This window comes from Tupaia chinensis, unplaced genomic scaffold, assembly GCF_000334495.1.
Source record: "Tupaia chinensis unplaced genomic scaffold, TupChi_1.0 Scaffold000281_1, whole genome shotgun sequence".
In the NCBI taxonomy this organism is placed as follows: Eukaryota; Metazoa; Chordata; class Mammalia; order Scandentia; family Tupaiidae; genus Tupaia; species Tupaia belangeri.
This window is the reverse complement of record NW_006159764.1, coordinates 236157-258674: the sequence shown is the minus strand read 5'-3', so window position 1 is coordinate 258674 and position 22518 is coordinate 236157. Positions and strand designations below refer to the sequence as shown.

Sequence of the window (22518 nt, the reverse complement as noted above, 5' to 3'; positions counted from 1 at the left end):
TTATGGGAAACAGGGTTGGAAAGACAGGTCGGGCACACAGCATGGGAGACTTTCGATGAAAGGCAAAAAGTGGGGGCTTTCTCTTGAAGATAATTGAGAGACCTTGAACATCTGACAGGGGGATGACACCAGAATTGTGCTTTGGGAACATTACGCAGGCAGTGGTGTGTAGAGTAGGTCGTACTTGCTCTTCACATGCCCAGGCTACCCATCTTTTGACATTCAATGCAAACATTACTTCCGTCAGCAAACTGTTAATAAGGTTCTTTCAACTGAAAAAAAGAATGAAAAACTCTCCCCATCACCACCAAACATTACTTCCGTCAGCAAACTGTTAATATGGTTCTTTCAGCTGGAAAAAAAAAAAGAAAGAAAAAGAAAACTCTCCCCATCACCAATCTCGCATGGCATCTCTGCCTTACCTGTTGTTTTCTGTCTGTATTGCTGCTTTCAAATAAATTTACAGAATGCTTAGCTATGGCCTTTTTAGATACTGCTTTTCTTCAGCCTCCCGGTTCTTGTTCTCTGGGTAGACAGACGTTAGATCTTCTCACTCTGACTGTCCTAGCCTTTCTCGTACATCCCATCTCTTCATTATCTGCCTGTGCTTCCTTCTGAATCATTTCCTCAGATCACCTCACCTTCTCTTGCCATCAAAATCATATTCAGCCTTCAAACGTCATCACAGACTCGGCCTTCTCCATGTTTCCCATGACGATGATAATAATTATGAACAACAAAAATTATGAATGATTATCTTACATTAAGCACTACACTGGCATTTTGCATAGGTTACCTGATTTTTCTAAATAACTCCATGACAGTTTTTACATTTTTGATTTTTTTTTTTGAGAGATTTTCACTGTAGGGCGCGTGCGCTCGCCAGACAGAGACAGACATAGAGACAGAAAGCGAGAAATCACCCCCCAGGGGGGATGGTCATGCCGCAATCCCTTCTCCTCCATTCTCCTCTCGGGATCTTGGGCACGCACGCACACGTGCCCAGCGTGAGTTTTAAGCCACCGGGTCCGGGACACGAACCGCGGTCGACTACGTGGGAGTCCAGCGACATAGCCATTACGCTAACTGCTGGTTCCCATTTTTGATTTTTTGAAATGCCCTAGCTAGTGGTTAAGCAACAGTCTCAGACCTGGTGGCTTACTTTCTCACTTTCCCTCTCTTGTGCTCTCTCTTTCTCTCTGGTCAATTTTTTTTAAAGTGCTGATAACAAATAAAATTAAGTAATTTTAAAAATAAATGAAGGAAAGCTATAGGTAAGTAAGTTTCAAATAGGTCTAGTAACTTCTGTTTTTAATTTTATGCTAGTGTACCTGTATTGACAACATTGAGCATTGGGGGGGGAATGCGTTGTTATTTTTCTAATAAACTAGTCCTGAAAATGTGTAAGAGGAGAGAGAGGTGTTTGCGAACAGTCAGTCTGTGGTTCCTACAAGTATTCAAGTCGTGTCCATAGAATTCAAGTATTTAATTACCGATGTAAATGAGGGTGAAATCGCATTTGCTTCAGTTAGAATTGAAACTATTTCAGAAAAAAGGTGCATATGGGGGCCAGCAGGTGTTGTGGTGGTTAAGGTGCTGGACACTCCCGCATAGCCAACCACAGTTCGAGTCCTGGACCTGGTGGCTTGCTTTCTCACTCTGCCTAGCCCCGTGTCTCTCTCTGGTCAGATTAAAAAATAAGTAAATGAATAAATAAATAATTATTTTAAAAAGAAAAGTGTGTGTGTGTGTGTGTGTGTGTATATATATATATATATATATATATATACATCACATATATAGAAACACATGTGTCTTCATTTTATTTACTCATTGTTATGTATGAGATCCACTGATAGAGAACAGTATAAATTGTTGCCTGCCTTCAAGGAATTTATAGTTTATTTGAAGTAAGTGTGAAGGCAGCAAATTAATATCACTTAAGTTGGAATAATGTTCTTAATAAGCACTATCAGTTATATTTTATTTAATTTTACTTATTCATTCATTTATTATTAATTTGACCAGAGAGAGACAGAGAGAGAGGGAAAGTAAGAAACCAAGCTGCCAGGTCTGGGACTCAAACCATAGTTGGCCATGCGGGAGTGTCCAGTACCTTAACCACCACACCACCTGCTGGTCCCCACTATTAGTTATATTAAAAACAATGACCAACTAATTAAATATGACATACTCAAAGAGCATTACTTTCATTTACAGCTTTAACGTTAATATTCATAATGTTAAGTACTAAAAGTTTTAATACTGATAATAAAAGGTTTTAACTATTAAAAGTAAATCTTCAATTTATTTTTTGTACTTCATATTCATCTTTTAAAACTTTATTTTAGGGACCAGCAGTTAGCGTAATGGCTATGTTGCTGGACTCCCTCATAGTCGACCACGGTTCCAGTCCCATATCCGTGGCTTAAACTCACACCGGGCGCATGTGCATACGTGCCCAAGATCCTGAGAGGAGAATGGAAGAGAAGGGATTGCGGCGTGGCTATCCCCCCTGGGGGGTGATTTCTCTCGCTTTCTGTCTGTCTCTCTCTGTCTGTCTGGCGAGCGCACGCGCCCTATAGCGAAAACCTCTCCAAAAAAAGAAAAAAAAACTTTATTTTGGAGGATATTTTGTAAGAGATATATGTTACTATAATACACATTTGTAATTTATAAATATATATTTTGGAAATGCATACAAAACTATTTTACTGCTTAAGATGTGTGATCAGGGACCAGCAGATGATGTAATGGCTAAATTGCTGGACTCCCACATAGTTGACCATAGTTTGAGTCCCAGACCTGGCAGTTTAAAACTCATGCCAGGTTCATGTGCACGTGTGCCCAAAATCCTGACAGGAGAACACAGAAAGGATTGTGGCATAGCCATTGCCCCTGGGGGGTGATTTCTTGCTTTCTGTCTCTCTGGTGAGCACACACACATCCTATAGAAAAAAATCTCTCTCAAAGCAAAACAAAACAAGATGCATGATCACAATGTTTAGAAACCAAGTCAACCTAGGTGGCCTCGTCTGTAGCACATTGAACTCCAGTGCTGGAAGCCACGTGGAGGACTGTGGATTCTGATCCCTGGGTTGGCCTGAAATCCTGCAAGACACTCACACAGACACTTAAGATCTGAATGAGCTGGAGGATTGGGAAAAGGAGAATGTGGTGTGATGAGACCCTGTCAAGGGTTCTCTCTCTCTCTCTCTCATGTTCATGCACATACTATCGTAAAAAATCAAAAGTTTAGAAACTACTGCTGTGAATTCATCTAATCAAATAGCTTGCTAAATTTTGGATGGCAGAAATCTTTCTTCAAAGAAAGCCCCAATACCTAAAACAAACAATGTGCTTCGGTTGAGTCTCTCATCTCCCTTCCTAACCAGTCTGGAGGAGCACTGTTTGCAGACCACTCTCATTTTACCAATTCAGAAACCAACGTCCAGAAAGGAAATGACTTGGCCAAACGTTATGTGACGACTCACCTGAGCGCAATCTATATTTCTTACATCTTTTGTTAACCAAAGTCTTTCCACAATAGTATATGATTTCATTCAAATGCTAGATTTGACAAGTTCCAGTGATGTTTTCTTTTTTATTTTTGTTTTTCTGCCAGAGGGTCCACATGCTCACCAGAGAGAGAAAGAGAGAAAAGAGAAAGTGAGAAAGTACCCTTTATGGAGAATGGTCATGCCACAATTCCTTCCCCTTCATTTCTCCCTCTTGGGAATTTGGGCATGCATGCACCTGTGCCCAGACTCAAACTGCCCAGTCAGCCATGGGGGATCCAGCTGCCTTAACCATCACACCACGAGCTGCCCTCTAGCGATGATTTCTATTGTGTTTCCTCTGCATTTCTGAGAAGCTGGGAGATGTTTGCAAATCTCCGATGCTTGGGTATATCTGAGAAGCTGGGAGAAAATGTTGGAGAATCCCTACCTGTCACCCCTCCCTCGGCATTTCCAAACAAAACTATTTGTATAAAAAAATAAAATAAAAACCTTTTTAAAATGAATTCACTGTCCATTTTATCCCTGTTCTCTTGCCTATTGGCTTTTGGCAAGAGAATCTGGATTGGAAGCCCAGCCAAACACTTTCATCAGATCTAATCATAATCACACTGTCATCTGATAGAAATGTTGCATCCCTAAACCTCTGGTTTCTTGTTCACACATGTGGACTCTAACCAGCAAAGGAATAAGCTGTAGTGACTACAAGCAAACATCTCCGCACTTGTCGGAGATTGATGACAGTGGTAATAAAAACAGTCTTTTCCATGACGACCACTGCCAGTAAGTCAACAGTTAAAAAGGGATAGTTTTAAGAGTAACCAATGCATTAGCTCTTGTCAATAAGATTCTTTCTGGCAGTAATATATTCTGGGGATTAAGTTAAACCAAATGTCTGTAACAATGGAAATGCGTTCGTGTTCACAGTTAGGCTTATTGTCCCAGTGCATATTTACCATAGTTACATTCAAATTTACCACTTCGGACATTGTTTGATCATCTTCCTCTCTTTTTGATAAATTCCATTTTAGATTAAAGCCAATAGAAAACATCCTCTAACATGATTAAAGTCTTGTGATTTATTCTCTTTTGAAATGTTTAGCCCCTGCTGCCTACACAAGGATGGCAGGGAGGAGTAAAAACTCTGCCTGAGAAAGTTCTGTAAGTTCTTTGGCCACATTTGACGTCACTTGATGTCATAAATTTCAGATCCAGCCATGCCTGAACATGACATGGCATTTTTTCTTGATTGATTACCCTTTGATTTTTGCATGTTTCCTGCCACTTAGTTACCTTGCAGTCATGCAGGTACGACGCCCACGTTGGCTCGGTGACCTGGGATCTTGTCTCTCTGGTGTCTGTACCTGGAGAGCATGCCGAAAGGCCCATCCATGTACGAACTCCCACGACACAAGCCTTCTGCTAGCTCCTGGGTGACCTCGGCAATTCCTGGTTGCAGAATACAACAAGACTAGGAATTAGTGTTGTGTTTCACAAATGTACTTCAGTATTTATAGGACTGTATTCTGCAACTGTTCTATTTTTTTTTAAGAGCAATTTTTGCTGTAGGGCATGTGTGATTGACAGAGAGACAGAGAAAGAGAGAAACCACCCCCTGGGGATGACCACACCAAAATCCCTTCTCTTCCATTCTCCTCTCGAGATTTTGGGCATGCATGGTGAGAGGTTCGAGCCTCCAAGTTCAGGACTCAAACCATGGTTGGCCATGTGCAAGTCCAGTGACTTAACCACCTGCTAGCTCCCCATAATTGTTCTGATACTACATTTTTATTGATTTGTATAAAGACAAATTTTATTTAGCTTTATTTATTTGTTTATTTTTTAATTTTATTTTGGAGAGGTTTTTGTTATAGGGGCGTGTTGCCAGAAAGACATAGAGACAGAAAGTGAGAAATCACCCCCCCAGGGGGGATGGCCACACCACAATCCCTTCTCCTCTCAGGATCTTAGGCACGCACACACATGCGCCCGGCATGAGTTTAAGCCACCAGGTCCAGGACCAAACTGTGGCCGACTATATGGGAGTCCAGTGACATAGCCATTATGCCAACTGCTGGTCCCAAGCATTATTATTTTTTTAAAGATATATTTATTTATTTAATTCTATTTGTTATTATTATTTTTAATTTGACCAGAGAGAGAGAGAGAAAGGGAAAGCAAGAAGACAAGCTGTCAGTTCTGGAACTCAAACCATGGTCAGCTATGTGGGAATCCAGTGCCTTTAACCACCATACCACCTGCTGGCCCCAGCATTATTATCTTTTAATTTGCTATAGGGTACATGAGCTTACCAAAGAGAGGGAGAGAAAGTGAGAAAGCAAGCCACCAGGTCCAAGATTTGAACCACAGTCAGTCATATGGAAGTCCAATGTCCCAATCATCATGCCACACACTGGCCCCAAGAAAAATCTCTTGTTATCAGACCATAGCGATACCTTATCATGAGTACAAGGGGATAATAGAGAATTTGCACTTTGGACTGTTTTGCTATTGTTTTCTTTCACCACTTTTGGCTACATACACACAAGGGTGACATTTACTCCTTGGCAGTGAAGAGGAGAAGGGCTTTACAAATGGCTTTGGAGCACCTACAACCATCTCAGAGCCTTACCACACTAGCAAGCTTGTCCTTCACTCTCCCAGGCCGGGATACCGCAGCAAGCGCAGAGAACCCCAGGAGGAACAGCGGGAATGTAAGAGGTGTTCTTATCAGTTCACGTCTACTAGAGTTTCATTCAGATTTACCCTGGTGGACACTTTGTGAGAGGAAACTCTTGTTCATCCCAGATCATTACCAGGCCACCATATAACCACCGGGTGCACAAGAAAGCAGTGGCCCCACATCTTCCAGCCAACCACTGGTCTTCACATTACATGATGGCTGTTAACCATGTTGTGCCTATAACGACCTGTGAAACTCTAATTTAGAACTGCTGAATTTCTGGGCCAGCAGGTGGCATGGTGGTTCAGGCACTGAATTCCCACATGGTCACTGCACTTCGAGTGCTGGATCCAGGGGCTTGAAAATCATGCTGGGTGCATGTGTGCGCACGCCCCGATCCCAGGACGAGAATGGAGGAGAAGGGATTGTGGCATGGCCATCCACTCTGGGGGAGATTTCTCACTTTCCCTCTCTGTCTTTCTGTCTCTCTCCTGAGAGCACATGCATCCTATGGCAAAAACCTAACAGAAAAAAAATATTGCCAAGGTTCCAATCAAAACCCACTAAATCAGACTCTTTGAGAGTGAGGCACACACATCCCGGTGTTAACAGTTCCCCAGAGTATTGTACTTTCTTACTCAAGCATGCATTCTCCAAAAGTCTTTGATGTCATAAGGGTCCTGATCCACTGGCCTTTGTTTTTTCACCATTCATCATTCCCTAACATCCATGTGCCCAGATTCTGAGAGAAAAAAAAAAAAATCCTAACTCTTTCCTACTCCTGTCTGATCTAGCCCTACCCCACTCCTCAGTCCTCATCTCGGGACTAGCAGATTGGTGTAATGGTTACGTCGCTGGACTCCCACATGGTCGACCACAGGTCAATTCCCAGACCAGTGGCTTAAAACTCATGCTGCACACATGTGCTTGTGTTCCCAGGATCCCGAGAGGAGAATGGAGAAGGGATTTCAGCGTGGCCATCCCCCGGGAGGTGATTTCTTACTTTCTGTCTTGTCTCTCTCTGTCTCTCCACCAAGTGCATGTACCCTATAGCAAAAATCTCTCTAAAAACAAAGCAGAACCTCATCTCAGGTCACTCTTCCCATTTATTTCCATCTTTGCTCCAATATAGACGGCCTTCGTATGTTGCAAAATCGCTCTGTATGTCAGAATATCCCAAAGCCTTTTCTTCTGCTTGGTCTGATGAAAATACTTGCCTCTCAGACTATCATTAGCCCGCTCCTTCTTCCCTCAGCTCCAAAGCCACTTCCTCTCACTGACCATTCTAAAGGAGCCAGCATCCAACCCATCACTTTGTTACATTACTCAGTTTTCATTGTGGAACTTGTTCAAGAAATGAAGTGATTTTTAGCTGACATTACAAGAGTAGGTAAATCTACATTATGTGTGTGTGTGTTTGCCATAGGGAGTGTGAGCTCACCAGAGAGAGGCAGAGAGAGGGAAAGTAAGAAATTACCCCCCCCAGGGGAATGACAATGCCACAATCCCTTCTCTTCCATCCTCTTCTCAGGACTTTGGACACACACGCACATGTTCCCAGTGTGGTATTCGAGCTACCAGGTCCGGGACTCAAGCAGAAGTCAGTCATGTGAGAATCCAACACCTTAACCACCAAGCCACCTGATGGCCCTGGTAAAGCTATTTTAAAGATGTCCTCCAGGATTGTATAACCAGCCTATAATGCAGCTGCTAAGAGCTGTATGGAGGCTGTTGGATCCCTCATGGCCACCTGTGGTTCAAATTCCAGCCCCTGCAGCTTGAAAACCACATCAGGTGTATGTGCCTGCATGCCCCAAATTCTGACAAGATAGAGAAGTGGAGGAAAAAGGATCGTGGCGTGGTCACACATCATTGGAAGATTCTCTCTCTCTCTCTCTCTCTCTCTCTCTCTCTCTCGTGTCATGTGCCCTTTGACAATAAAGGGGGGAAAAGATAACCTCCAGGGATTAGTGTGGTAAGGAAAGCCTTTGGGTGAAATGAACTCTGAGGAAGTCTGAAAACACCACCTCATTGGTGAGGACAGTTCGAATTGCACAGGTTGGTATTATTGGCTTTCTCAGATGTCCTTTGGAGAGATTTGAATTTTGGTGAATATCACCGCTACATATTTTCACTCTAGTTCTCACATCCATCCAAGGTCTTTGACTAAGTCCCAAGGCTCAGAGATTATTAAATTATAAACTTGACGTCCCTCTATCTCAGCAAGAAGCACCAACTGAGAGGACTCCGTTCTTCTCTTTGACAAAGTTGACTAGAATGTCTTTACTGATGGCCTAAGGAATGATCTGGTTCTTACCTCTCCTAGTATAAAATCCCTCCTTTGGTTAATTTAAGAAGTAATTATTTTTTCCACTTACTTTCCCCCTAATAAAAGGATGTTGCCTTGTTTTGACTGATAACACCACTTTCACTTTCAGAAGCTAATTGTGAAAGCCCCATTTTTAACTCTTTGATGCCACTGATGAATGAGAACTGTACCTGAGTAATTTTCCTTTACCACTAATAGGCGTCAAACAGCACATGTCCTACAGAATGAAGCTCTCTCCCCTGCTATAATAATAGCTGTTTTGTTTTGACTTCAGAAATTCTGGAATCAGTGTTCAGGCAACAGTAATTACTGCTCATTACAATAATCATCACCATCAGCTCGATCGGTCTCTTGGGACACAAGTCAGGACTAAGGAAATGCATTTTTGTCTAGAATGATGAAGAATTTTACCTGAGGCCCAGGCAGTCTCTCTGGGAGCCAAATTTGATGACTGATACTGACAGCTGTTAATATATTGAATTCCTGAGTCAGAATTTTTGTTTTAAGTGTTTTCTGAGTAAAACCATATTCAAAAGAGCTTGAAATTGTTGAAAAGTCTTTACAGGCCCAATGCGTGAAATACAAATGAGAGCGAATGTGGATAAATGGTTAGAGGTTTATCAAGAAAGGAAGATAATATCAGCAGCAACCCATATTACAGAGATGCGAAGACCAAAGTCTGCCTCCTGGTTGGGGAATGACACATCATAGAATGGCTGGGGCGGGGGGAGTATGCCAAAATGAAAGCAGAAACTCGAGGCTCACAGAATGGAGACATAGGGCCAGCTGGTGGAGTGGTAGTTAAGGCAGCTGGGTCTCACATGGCCGACAGCATGGTTCGAGTCCTAGACCCAGTGACTTACAGGCCCAAAATCCCAAGAGGAGAATGGAGAAGAAGGAATCGCAACATGACCAACCCCCTGGCGGAAGATTTGTCACTTTCTTTCTCTATTTTTCTCCCTCTCTCTGTTTCTCTTTGGTGGCACATGTGCCCTATAACAAACTAAAAGAAAAGAAAAAAACATATAGATCATAAAAGCTCTGGATCAAAATGGATCTAAGGCTTGAACCCCAATTTTTAGCATTAGAATGAACCTTACTATGTGCCAAGCTTTGGGTACATTTGGGATTCAGAAGTAAGGCTCTAAGCTCTGTGCTTAGTGAGGTCACAGTCTCGAGCTGGACTAAGTATCAGAATGCCATCCTGTCTGACTGACATTCAGCTATATCCAAATAAAAAAAACACAGTCACAGTGGCTAAACTAAATAGGGTTATATTATTCCCAAAGGTTAGGTCCAGAGGTGAGAAATCAGAACCATCCAGTCTCTGGCTCCAAACATCTCTGTGCTCCGCTGTCACTCATACGATCTTCCTCCCCGAGCTTGGCACTCTCTGCAGCCAGGCAGCTGCTCCGCCTCTGCCTTGTGCCTTCCTCCAGAAAAGAAGAAAGAGGCATGGAGAGGAAGAAAAGTTCCCAGAACCAAGAAAACTAAATCTTTCCTAGAAATCTCTAGCAGACATTGGTTTATGTGTTCTGGCCAGAATTCTGTGGTAAGGCCAACTCATTTGCAAAGGATTCTGGGAAGCAAGTATTTAAGGCAGACATCTTGGCACTCCAAACAAAATAGGGATGCTGTTGGTTTGTTTTTTTTTTTTAACCTGCATCTTTTTAAAAATTTTTTTATTATTTTTAAATTTGCCATGAAGCACATGCACTCACCACGGAGAGACACAGAGAGAGGAAGAGAAAGAGAGAGGGGGGACGTGAGAAAGCAAGCTGCCTGGTCCGGAACTCAAACCATGGTCAGCCATGCGGGAGTCCAGCACCTTAATCACCATGCCACTGCTGGCCCCAACAAAATAGGGATGCTGTTTTAAGGGGGAAAAAAAGAATGAAGACTAGTTTGCATCAAGCAGTGTCTGCCACAGAATAACAAGTATACTGAAAATTAGAGCATAATGCGATTTGTACATTCTACATTTTTGCAGGAGATCACAAGGCTACCTACCCTCCTGTTATGGAGAGGTGTCGTGGAGGGCTTCACTGAGGAAGTTACATTTGAAATGAGTCTCAAAGAAAGAATGGAATTGTCAAAGAAGACAAAAGGAAGACTGCTTCAGGAGAGGACTGAGAGGATTACATGAGCATGAAGAAGTGTTCATCAGAACAATCTCAGTTGCCACCAGCAAAAATGCACCTTGAACCAAGTGGTACAGGAAGAAGGTCCCAGGGGCTTCACTGACATCACCAAGTCTCAATGTTTCTCTCTTTCTTTCTCTGCTCTTTGATTCTACCATAGCCAATATGTAGCTCTGGGATTGTATCTCATCCCGCCAGGAGCCCCAGCAGTTGGAAAAAGGTTCTGAGTACTGGAACAACTTGGACATGTGTCCATCACTCTGATCTAGCACCTCAGATGGGGAAATGGGATCTGTTGGTTGGACAGCGCTGGGTTCCATTATCTGCCTCCGGAGCACTACCTAGGCCACTTGAAATAAGAGTGGGAAAGAAAGTTCCCCAAAGGAAAACAGGTAGTAAATAAAGTGAGCCAAAATGCAAAGTCTCTTCCAGAGAACAACGATGTCAGTGGTATTCAGAAGGTGTCGTGGACGAGACATAAAGGAACACTAGTGTAGGGGAGGGAAGACAGAAATGACTCTGGACTTCAGGCTTGGGAGTCTGGGTGGCAATGGCACTGGATAAACTGATAATTATGTGCAGGGGACCAGGTTGGGTAGGAGGACTGGGAAGCTCGGAGGTAATAATAATAGTAAATAATAATAACTGCACCCCCCAGCAAGGCAAGAGAAAAAACCAACAGGGAGCAAGAAATACAGGCCTAGCATTAAGAAAAAGAAAAGAAGAAAAGAAAAGAAAAGAAAAGAAAAGAAAAGAAAAGAAAAGAAAAGAAAAGAAAAGAAAGGAAAGGAAAGGAAAGGAAAGGAAAGGAAAGGAAAGGAAAATCAGAAAAGAAAAGAAAAGAAAAAAGAAACCACTGGACTGAAAATACTGATTTTTAAATCTTCAGGCCCATCTTTGTTTACACAGGTATTTAAAAATTATTTAATATGCAAACCAGTCTGATTTTGAAATTTTTCTGTACATGTTCCACCTCAGCTGTCCCTGGAATACTTCTCATTCTCCAATGTCTCCTTTCTTGTTTTCCTTAGATAATTAATGTCTTGAAAACATTAAAAAGGGGGTCAAATTAGCAACAGTTTGAGATGAACAGTGATTGGAAACTGCAGCTGTAATGAAAAATAGCATCTAAATTTTTGAGCTAACACAAAGCCAATAAGCTGTCCCTAAGTCCAGTTTAATTAATGTGCAGCATTTGTACACTGCAAAGTGTCTAAGTAAATCTTCAGAGCCACATCGGGATTTTAAAATATGAGTTGGCCGATGCAGTACGAGTCAGCGTGCAAGCAGATTAAGATGGCATTTCCATTTTGAATGAACACAGTTTAGGATTTACAAGCTGGAAACAAGATTTCCCTTTCACGAGCTTGGTCTTTCTTTTAGCTGTGACTATTATAATAAAGATTTAGTGATCTAGTTTCAAAAGAACAAGGACAATTTTTAAAAATATTTCCTAAATTTCAGGTGTATTAATCCCCTAAACTGAAAGGAACTGCTACTTTGAATATATTTCTAGAGTTATATGCAGTTATCTGCACTTCAATAAAAATACCATAATACATTCATAAAAATATTACTCAAGGGGCCAGCAGGTGGCATAGTGGCTAAGGCACTGGACTCCCATATGGTTTACTGCAGTTCAAGTCCCAGACCTGGCAGCTTGAAACTCATGCTGGGCACATGTGCATGCATGCCCAAAATCCCAAGAAGAGAATGGAGAAGGAATTATGATGTGACCATCCCTCCAAGGAGTGATTTCTCATTTTCTCTCTTTGTGTTTCTCGCAAGCGGCTATGCTCTATAGCAATAATCTCTCTTTTAGAAAAAATTACTCAAAATAGGGACCAGCAGTTGGCGTAATGGCTATGTCACTGGACTCTGATGTAGTCACCCGTGGTTCGAGTCCCAGATCCGGCGGCTTAAACTCACACCGGGCATGTGTGCATGCATGCCCAAGATCCTGAGAGGAGAATGAAGAAGGGATTGAAGCGTGGCCATTCCCCCTGGGGGGTGATTTCTTGCTTTCTATCTGTCTCTCTCTTTCTGGAGAGTGCACGTGCCCTATAGCAAAAGCCTCTCCAAAAAAAAAATACTCAAAATAGACAGGAAATCCCATCTCTATGCATGTTACGAATGATACATGTGGGAGCCAGATTCTTCACGGCCAACTATGGTTCCAACCCCAGCCCCAATGACTCGAAAAACGTGCCAGGCACGTGTGTGTACATGCCTAATATCCTGATGGGAAGGAGAAAAGGAAGAAAAGGATTGAGGTGTGACCGTGTCCCGTGAAGGGGGTGTGTGGGGGGGGACGGGGGGAGTATTTCCTCTCCCTCTCTCTCCCTAGCAAATGCAAGTGCACTCAGGAAATTGAAAAAGAAGAATACAGATTGTTCTGGAAGAATATAACGTAAGTGATCTGTAATAGACTTTGTTAGATGTTTAGTCAACAACCACTCCTCTATTCTCTCCTTCCTTATAGAATGTTGGCTGTTTGCAAGAAGCCGCCTCCTCCCCAGGCCTTCTGCATAAGGGGAGTTCGTCCTGCCCCAACCCCAAAGGGCGAAAACCGACTGGTCTGAGACCATCACAATGGCCTTGTCCTTCTCACAGTGACTTACCAGGCATGTGGTTGTGTGATTTTAGAAGACATTGTCTAAGAAATAACCAGGAAGACTTTCCTCACTCTTCAAGAAGTACCTGGGCCAGCCCTGTCGTGGGGAAGTTAAGCCCTGTGCAGAGGGACTGGATTCCACACACCAGCCGCAGTTGGAATCCTGCCCTAGCAGCTTGAAGAACACATTGGATGGGCGGTTAGGTGGTTAAGGTGGGTGATCTCACAGGGCCGACTGCCTAGTCTGAGTCCTGGATCCAGTAGCGTGAAAAACACGCCAGGCATGTAAAATCCCAAAGGGAGAAATGGAAGAGAAAAGATTGTGGCATAAACATCTCCCATAGAGGTGCGTTTCTTACTTTTCTTCTCTCTCTCTCCCCTCTCCTCTCTCTTTCTCCCTCCAGTGAGTGTACTCATCCTCTGAAACAATTGTTTTTAAAAGAAACAGGCACCAGACATGTGTGCACATGCCCAAGATCCTGACGGAATGTAGACATGAAGGAAAGAAGGACTGTGTGTGACCAGGCCGCACTGGGCTATGTCCTTAGGTACTGCAGTAACACGTACTGTTACTGAGAGGGAGGTGCGTTCTCTCACTGTTTCTCTCTGTGCATATGTGAGCACATGCACACACACACACACCCTCAGCATAGGAAGGAAAGGAAAAACAGCAGCACAGGAGAGAGGCCATCTAGGGTCTCCTAGAGATCATCTTGTCTGGCTGCAGCCTGCGGTTGCCACAACTATCACCACCAGGAGGTGACCCGGCCCGAAGATGAACCAACGTACTGAGACTGGCAGAGTGGGGAGAACCGCAGCTCCTGACTCTAGTGCGCCACTGAACTTACCAATCCCGAATCCATCATGCTGCGCAGCTACCTATGCACTGCAGTGACGTTTACTTTTCTTTAGATTTTTAATTTAATTTTTATTGAGAGGATAAGGAGAATAGCAAAAAGTGGCATGATGGAAAAAAAAAAAGAACGAAATACATTTCACTTCTAGGAATTTACCTTCAGAAACACACAGATACTCGTGCAGAGAGCCACACTGATGTTGAAGGTTTCTCATGGTAACATTGTACTAGCAAAAGACTGAAAACCAGTGTCCTTGAATAGAAGAGTGGCTGAACTGTTGATAATTTAACATACGATTGGCTCCTATTCTACTTCCACTACTCAGCAGGAGCCTAACCCACCCTGAGCAGTAACAGGGAGTAAGGACTTCTATCTAGGAAGTAGTTGCCAAACAGACTGGCATCGTGACCTAGTAGTTAAGGGAACTGGATCCCGCGTGGCCAATTGCAGCTCGAATCTCAGCTCCGTGACTTGTAAAACACAACTGGAGGGGCCAGCAGGTGATGTGGTCATTAAGACACAAGATTCCCATGTGGCCAGCGATGGTTCAAGTCCCAGATCCAGCAGCCTGAAATCACACTGGGCACATGTGTGTGTACCCAAAATCCCAAGAGGAGAATGAAAGAGAAGAGATTGTGGCATGACCATCTCTCCTCTTCCCTCTTGGGTGAGCACATGTGCCCTATGGCAAAAACCTAATAAACACACACACACACATGCACACACACAACAGGCACCTTTGAATGTGTGCCCCAAATCCCAAAAGGATGGAGAAATAGAAGCGAAGGAATTGAAGCATGACCATTCCCCATTGGGAGGTGCTTTCTGTCTCTCTCTCTGTGTCTCTTTGTCTCTCTGTCTGGTGAGCACATAGACCTTCTGGCAATTTTTTTAAAAAAGAAAAAAGTAGCTACTAGAAATGCCACGATTCTGAGCTAAAAGATGAAGATCACCCGGGGCACGACCCTTTAACCCAGGCTCGCCCCTGACAGCAATGCCAATCCCAATGAGAAGCTGGACGTGGCACTATATAGTGTACTGACTTTGATCTGAGTCTGTTGTACAACGAATTCTCAGTCTTCGAAGAGAAGCTCAAACATGCGAGCTCAATTTAGCTGCCGTACTGATACTTCAACCTCTTTCCTGCTTCACCCCTCTTTTAGCTCAGCACGAACTCCTCCAGATGCCATCCAAGGGTTCCCCAGAAACAGTCAGCTAGAACATGTGCACCCTAAACTTCGGACATCTATTTACATTACTTTTACGTGATTTTTCTTAATGTAATGAGATGGGATACCAATTACCGCTGTAACCAGGAAAGCTGCGTGAGTAGCTGGCCTTTGCCAAAGCCTCTCTCCAGTCAAACTCTCACCCTTGTTAATATGCTTAAGTTTTTCTGTTTTGTCACAGGATCCTGGTAACTTTGCATGTTACATTAACTTCTCATACTATTTTCTCCTCCCATATCACTTAGGGTGGACTAATTGACACGACAAACAGACCTAAGCATGTTGTGGCTCCAATAGAATATTTGTTCTTGGGCCCAGTCAATGGTATAATGGTTACACTGCTGGACTCCCACATAGTCTACTGGAGTTCAAGTCCTAGACCTGGAGGCTTAAGCTCATTGCGGGTGTGTGTGTGTGTGCATGTCCAAGATCCCGAGAGGAGAAGGCAAGAAAAAGGATTGCGGTGTGGTCATCTCCCTGGGGACTATTTTCTTGTTTCTGTCTCTCTCGCATGTGCACGTGCATGCACACGCATCCTATAGCAAAAATATCTAGAAAGAAAGAAAGAAAGAAAGAAAGAAAGAAAGAAAGAGAAGAGAAGAGAAGAGAAGAAAAGAAAAGAAAAGAAAATTTGTTCTTACTCCCCAAACAGTCCTCACTGGGAATTTAGGCCAGTGTATTGGCTCTCCCCCACATGTAATTCAGAGACCCAAGCATCTCCTTATCTTGCCTGTCATTGCATAGGGCATGGTCATTATCTGCATCCAGCCTGAGCAAAAGGAAAGAGAAAGACGATGGGGTAGAGGGTATCTACTTTACGTTATCTCTTCTGAAAAGTGGCTGTGCTCCAAAAACCAAATTTTGGGTCAACTTCTTGTTTGGTAAGCCAAGATAGAGAATATAGAATTGGTTGTTGCAAATCAAATGTTCTCATCAATATATTTCCTGTTCCATATGTAACTTGGAGGGGGTGGTGACCTATCTAGAATAATTTCCTCAGCTATGTCTAGTTGTGGACTTCTTTAATATATATTTTTAATTTATTATTTTAATTTGTTATAGGGCACATACACTCTTCAGAAAGAGAGAGAGGAAGGGAAAGTGAGAAAACAAGGTGCCAGGTCCAGGACCCGAACCACAGCCAATCGTGTTGGAGTCCAGCATCTTAACTACCACACCACCTGCTGGCCTCATTCTTTAATATATTTAAGAGCACAGAACTTCTCAGGGTCAATATGTTGAGCTAATAACATAACTGGGTGACATTTTCTTTAACATTCTTCATCCTGCACAAAATGAGTGAGTAGAACCACATATTACTAACCTAAAACAATTATCCGACTAATTTATTTTGAGAATTAAAAAGTGTTTACGTTTAGGTATTTATTAATTTAATATCCCTGTGGACCTGTCTCATTACAAAAGGCTAATCTTCCCCCACTATGTTTTCTCCTACAGGAGATATTCCTGAAAAACAAAATAAAATCTTTCTAGTCTTATATCGGAGATCTACTCCAAAGGGGGGCGATCAAATGAAGGCTGTTCATAGCTTAGTTACATGAATAACCATCACATAAATATAAGTTACAAAAAAAGTTCTCCGACATTTATTGGCAACATACTTGGGCATACAAGACGTATGCTTAGAACATGGCTTCAGAAATCAATAACAAGTCGTTGGGCCTGAATCCCTGCATCCTAGAAAGGGCAATGGGGTGGTTTGCAGAGGAAGAGCAGCTGGCTGGAGAGCTGGCAAGTGGGCATCGACATCGCAGAAGTTAAAGGTGGTCCTTGGCTTTCCATATTCAAAACCGATCTCCACAGTGCGTGTAGTTATCAGACTCCTTCAGGAAAACCAAACACACACGGACTCAATGTGTAAATCAGAACGGTATTTATTCATTTAAATGAGCAATGCGGACATGTTCCTTTGAAGAATGCTCATTCTGTCATGGCCTGTTATCTTAGTCCATTATTGTTGCCATAAAAATACACCTTAGGATTTGTAAATAAATCTATTGTCCACAGTTCCAGCGACTGAGAAGTGTGAGATCAGGGTGCCAGCAGACTCCATGTCTGGTGAGGGGTGCTCTCTGCTTCCAAGGTGGAGCCTTGGGGCTGTGCCCTCACACGACAGATGAGGCAAACAGGCTCCCTCAAGCCTCTTTGTAAGGGCAAGAATTCCATTCGTCATCACCTCCTAAAGGAAGCTGGGTTTCCACATATGAAATTTAGAGGTATGCAAAAATTCAGATTATGGCACCTGTTTTTCCCTGTAGGTAGTTAATACTTAAATCAAATTCCAGGCAGAATGTTGCTTGGTGACCCGTGAGGAATTTGAGTAAGGGAGCTATTTGTATGAGTCAAATATTTGATGGCATGAGTTTTGAGAGTCTAATTCAGTCATTTTAAAATTCTATCTTACTTTTATTAGTAGTAGGACACATTTTCAGGATAAAGTCTTACAGTAGCACACAAATATATAGATATAAGTACAGGAATGCCTTTTCTTTTCCATTTACTCTAATTGGACTATGGTAGCCCACTCTGAGCCCTGCGAACTCAGCAACCCCATACCCTGGAGGGCGTCAGAGTGAATGGGGCAGAGGGATTCCAGGGATGAGTCAGCATATGCAAAAGACAAAATAATGAAATATCCTGACACATTCTGTGAACGTCAAGTGGCTTGATAAGAATGAAATATACTGTTTGTGAGGGGATAGAGAGAGGAAGTAGTAAGAGATCAAACTTAAGGCATAACCAAGAGGGGCCAGCAGGTGGCATGGTGGTTAAGGTGGCTGGATTCCCACATGGCTGACTGTAGTTTGAGTCCCAGACCTGGCAGCTTGCTTCCTCACTTGCCCTCTCTCTCTCTCTGGTCAACTTTAGAAAAGTAAAATGAAATAATGACGGTGGATAAAATTAAATAATTATGAAAAGTAAGCAAGAAAAAAACCACAGTGCTAAGCAAGAGGCAGATGAGCAAGGAAAGGCTCTGTGAGTCTTCTTAGACTATGTGGACCTTATACAAGCGAAAAGTCTCAGAAGGGTTTTCAATAGGGCCATCACATGATCAGATTTCAAGTTTAGAAATATCACTCAGACTGAAAACTAAAAACTCGAGTGAGCAGGGAAGGGGTAATATACGCAAGGAAGGTCGGCAGGAGGCCTGTATCACACGTCACTGCCTCGCCCTTAGCATGTCACCGCCACACCGCCAGTGCTCCAACTCCTGGCGCCTGCATTCTGTCACTGAGGGCCCGCGCTTGCTGCCGGAGCCCACTTTGTTGCCGTGGCAGGCTTGGAGTGTCAGAGAATTCATGTCCCAGCAACACCCTGAACCAGTGGGCAGGAGGCGGCTGCATGTAGCTGTGGGAGTCAGCTGGGAGTCAGCTCCTGATGCCCCCTGGGAGTCAGCTCCTGATGCCCACAGCGGCAGCTGGCTCAACGAGCACCTTGGCTGTTTCCCTCCCTTGTCTCCCTTCTGCACGCTCCTGCTCCTGTGTCTGTCTCCAAATGAATTCCTCGCACTTGGAATCTTTCCCTTTTTGGAGAATCCAATCTGAGATGAGGCCACCATACGTGAAGGGTGACGAGGGCCTGAATGAAGCAAAGTTAGTAGAGCTGGAGACAAAGCAGTGGGCTGGAGACGCACTCAAGGTTGTGATGACTAAATAGGAAAGACCCGGGAGAATTCTGAACGGCTTCCAGGCTTGCTTCTCTCCTTCTTTCTTTTCTTTCTTTTCTTTTCTTTTCTTTTCTTTTTCCCTTTCCCTTTCCCTTTCCCTTTCCCTTTCCCTTTCCCTTTCCTTTCCTTCCCTTCCCTTCCCTTCCCTTCTTACGCATTTGAAACACTTTTTTTTTTTTTGGAGAGGTTTTTTGTTTGTTTGTTTTTTTTTTTTTTTGCGCTATAGGGCGCATGTGCTCGCCAGACAGACAGAGAGAGACAGAGAGACAGAAAGCAAGAAATCACCCCCCAGGGGGGATGGCCAGGCCACAATCCCTTCTCCTCCATTCTCCTCTCGGGATCTTGGGCACATACGCACACATGCCCGGCGTGAGTTTTAAGCCACCGGGTCTGGGACTCGAACCACAGTCGACTATGTGGGAGTCCAGCAACATAGCCATTACGCCAACTGCTGGTTCCCGGCATTTGAAACACTTTTTGAAAAATTATTTATTTCCTACATGAGAGCAAGAGAGAGAGACAGTGCCCCCCACCCCCCACGATGGGGTCCTTAACCTGTGGTCTGCCACTAGCCTCAGTGGGCCTGGATGACTTGCCCAGGCGTGCCCAGGGCGCACAGGGAGGTGCTGAGTCCCTGAGCCTGGATCTTCCTCTGCAGGTCCAGCCTCAGAGCACTGTTACCTCTGCGTGCCACGTGGCCCTCAACATCCTCCGTATTTTCATTTCACAATTAAAATTTTTAAACAACAGCAAAACATGAGAGGTGGGCTTGTTTGTTTGTTTTCTGAGACAGATTTTTGCTATAGAGCGCATGCATTCACCAGAGAGACAGAGACAGAAAGCGAGAAATTACCCACCCCCACATCCCCCCCACCCCCGGACAGGGAGGGAGTGGACAGCCACGCAACAATCCTATCTCCACTCTCCTCTTGGGGATTTTGGGCACACACACACACCCAGCATGAGTTTCAAGCCACCAGGTTTGGGACTCCAACCATGGTCAACTACCTGGGAGTCCAGCGATGTAACCATTATGCCATCTATTGGTCCTGAAAAACATGGTTTTCGAACAGAGGTAAGAAAGTCAAAATTAGGGTCAAGGATGCAAATAATGTTTGGATTTACTTTGAAATAGAGATAAAAACGAAAAAGACAAAATGTTGATCATTGTGAAAGCTGAGATACAAGTATGGCCTCTTGAGACACACTCACTACATTTCTGCATCTTTGAAAATGTCCCTAATTATACGATACTTTGGATCAGACAATATAATGGGGCATAAAGGCTGAATCAGAAGAGGGGAGAGTGTGGAGGCAGGATGAATATCCAGGGCTCATAGAGGAAGACTGATTTCAGAGCTGATCCGAGGAAACTCAGTGCCTAACGCATTCATTGTCAATGATATTTGTTGATTGATTTTAATCTAGACAATCGGCAACTGACTGGAAATAAGACTAAACTTAGATTAATCAGAAAACTGAAGTCTGGAGAATAATTCAAGTCAAACGACGCCAGATTGTTTGCTAAAAAGTCAGACTCTGGCTCTCGCATTCCCCACTTACCCGCGTGCCACCGGTGGCTCACATTTTTCCTCGGTAAACGATAGGCGTGTTCCTCTCCTTGTAGCTATGAATCACTTTTGATATTTTAAATTCTACTTTTCTGCTCTTAAAGCTGAGAAAATGCATTTCTCCCAAACGGATTTCTGGTCTTGTCACCAACCTCGGAAAGTCAGGGTTTTTTTGGTTTTTGGTTTTTGGTTTTTTGGTTTTTTTTTTTTTTTTTTAGATTTTTGTCAAGGGCACATGCACTCACGAGAGAGAGAGAGAGAGAGAGAGAGAGAGAGAATTCCCATGGGGAATGGCCACACTGCAATCCCTTCCGCCCCATCCTCTTATTCGGATTTCGGGCATGCATGCACACCTGCCTCGTATGATTTTCAAGCCACTGGGTCCAGGACTTGAACTGTGGTAAGCCGTGTGGGAGTCTAGCACCATGCCAAATGCTGGCCTGACAGCCAGGATTTTTAAGGTGATGCTTTTTTGCCTTACTTTTTAAACTTTACAGAACCATCTCTGCCCCCCACTCCCACCCCCACCCCTAACAGTCGCTTGAACTATATTTCCCAAGGACTGTCTGGAGGGTATGTGAGTGACACCATCCCAGCCACTAAGAAGAACCAGCTCCCAGGAGTGGAACGAAACCTCTGCTTTGTCCGGGTTCCCTCCCCTCCTATTCCATCTGGGTCTTACTGCATTACCCAGCTTTATTCCCCATTGCAGTCCAGTACCCTACAGGGAATTTAATCAAAAGAGCATCCCAGAATATAAACCGGTCACACCTGCAAATGTTACTACCAGCGCGTTGTTTGTTTGTTTGATTCCAATGGGGAAAGGATGGCGGAAAATTAAGAGCTACGGGAAGACTGTCCTCACAGCTCAGCTCCTCTGCTGTGGGCTTCTTTCCAGTCGGTGCAGCGGGAGAGCTGGGGCCTGTGTTTGCTTTTCTTGGCACTCACAGAGGTGGTGTCTGTAGCTGAAGACACTGGGGCTGCTGCCAGAGACCCTGCTGGAGCTGAAACTGTGATTCCAGGTTCCAAGATCGCATCTGCTCGCAGCAATGGGGAACATTGTGATCTTGGCAAACGCTCTCATGCCGGCACTCCGTGTTCACCAGCGTCGTCTCCCTGCTTTGCTGACCCCAAGCAGAGCAGCCCAGCGACCTCTGAACACACACAGCTGGGCAGCACCACTGTCTCCAGGATCCCCATGTCTCCCTGGGGACCTCACCACAGGGGACACAAGCAAGATGACAAACTGCTGGTGACCTGGTAGCACATTAATGGCAGGGAGGGCAAGCAGAGTGAGCCTCTCTTCCCCGGGAGCTGGTCCCACCACACTGCCGGCCTCCGGACTCAGGAAGCCAATGCTTCAGCCGTGCAAACGCCACAGTTCCAACAGTTAGAAAAGCAAAGTATGTCCCCCTACACGGGGTGGGTGTTCTGTAACAGTGCCTGAGTTGAGTCCCTTGTCCTTTGACCCCTGTGAACTCTGGGCATAGTCAGAGTTCCAAAACGGATTCCTCATTATCACCCCCACCCTGCACCATTTCCAGGACCCTCCGGCACACTTCCTCAATGTGACTGCATTCCCCCGTCACCCTCACACTCTCAGGAGCCAGGCTTCTCAGCTCCACCGCCCCCTGTACGTTACAGGAGGGGGAAGCTCCACCTCCATCCTGCTGCTGCCTCCAGCCAGTGCTTCTCCACCTCCGATCCTCGATCCTCGGACAGGAGACACTAATAGAACCACCATAGTAAACCCATTCGCTTTCCATTTGCTACCTCTACAAGAACAGTATTTCCAGCTCTTCTTTCTCCATCCTTTGATCTTTTTTCCTGGATACAAAACTCATCTTTTTTTTTTTTTTTGGGGGGGTTTTCCCTTTAGGGCAACTGG

General features: G+C 44.1%; 1 long non-coding RNA gene across 1 annotated transcript in view; it reads right to left on the bottom strand.

Annotated features, from left to right (window-relative positions):
* Positions 1-308: 308 nt before the first annotated feature.
* The window catches only part of LOC106735049 (uncharacterized), a 58203-nt gene continuing 35993 nt past the window's right edge, over positions 309-22518 (bottom strand). The window contains exons 4-6 of the long non-coding RNA XR_001370483.2: positions 4812-4967; positions 3495-3637; positions 309-352 (exon numbers count right to left, since the gene is read on the bottom strand). This is a non-coding gene — a long non-coding RNA (uncharacterized LOC106735049). The remainder of the gene's footprint in view (positions 353-3494; positions 3638-4811; positions 4968-22518) is intronic.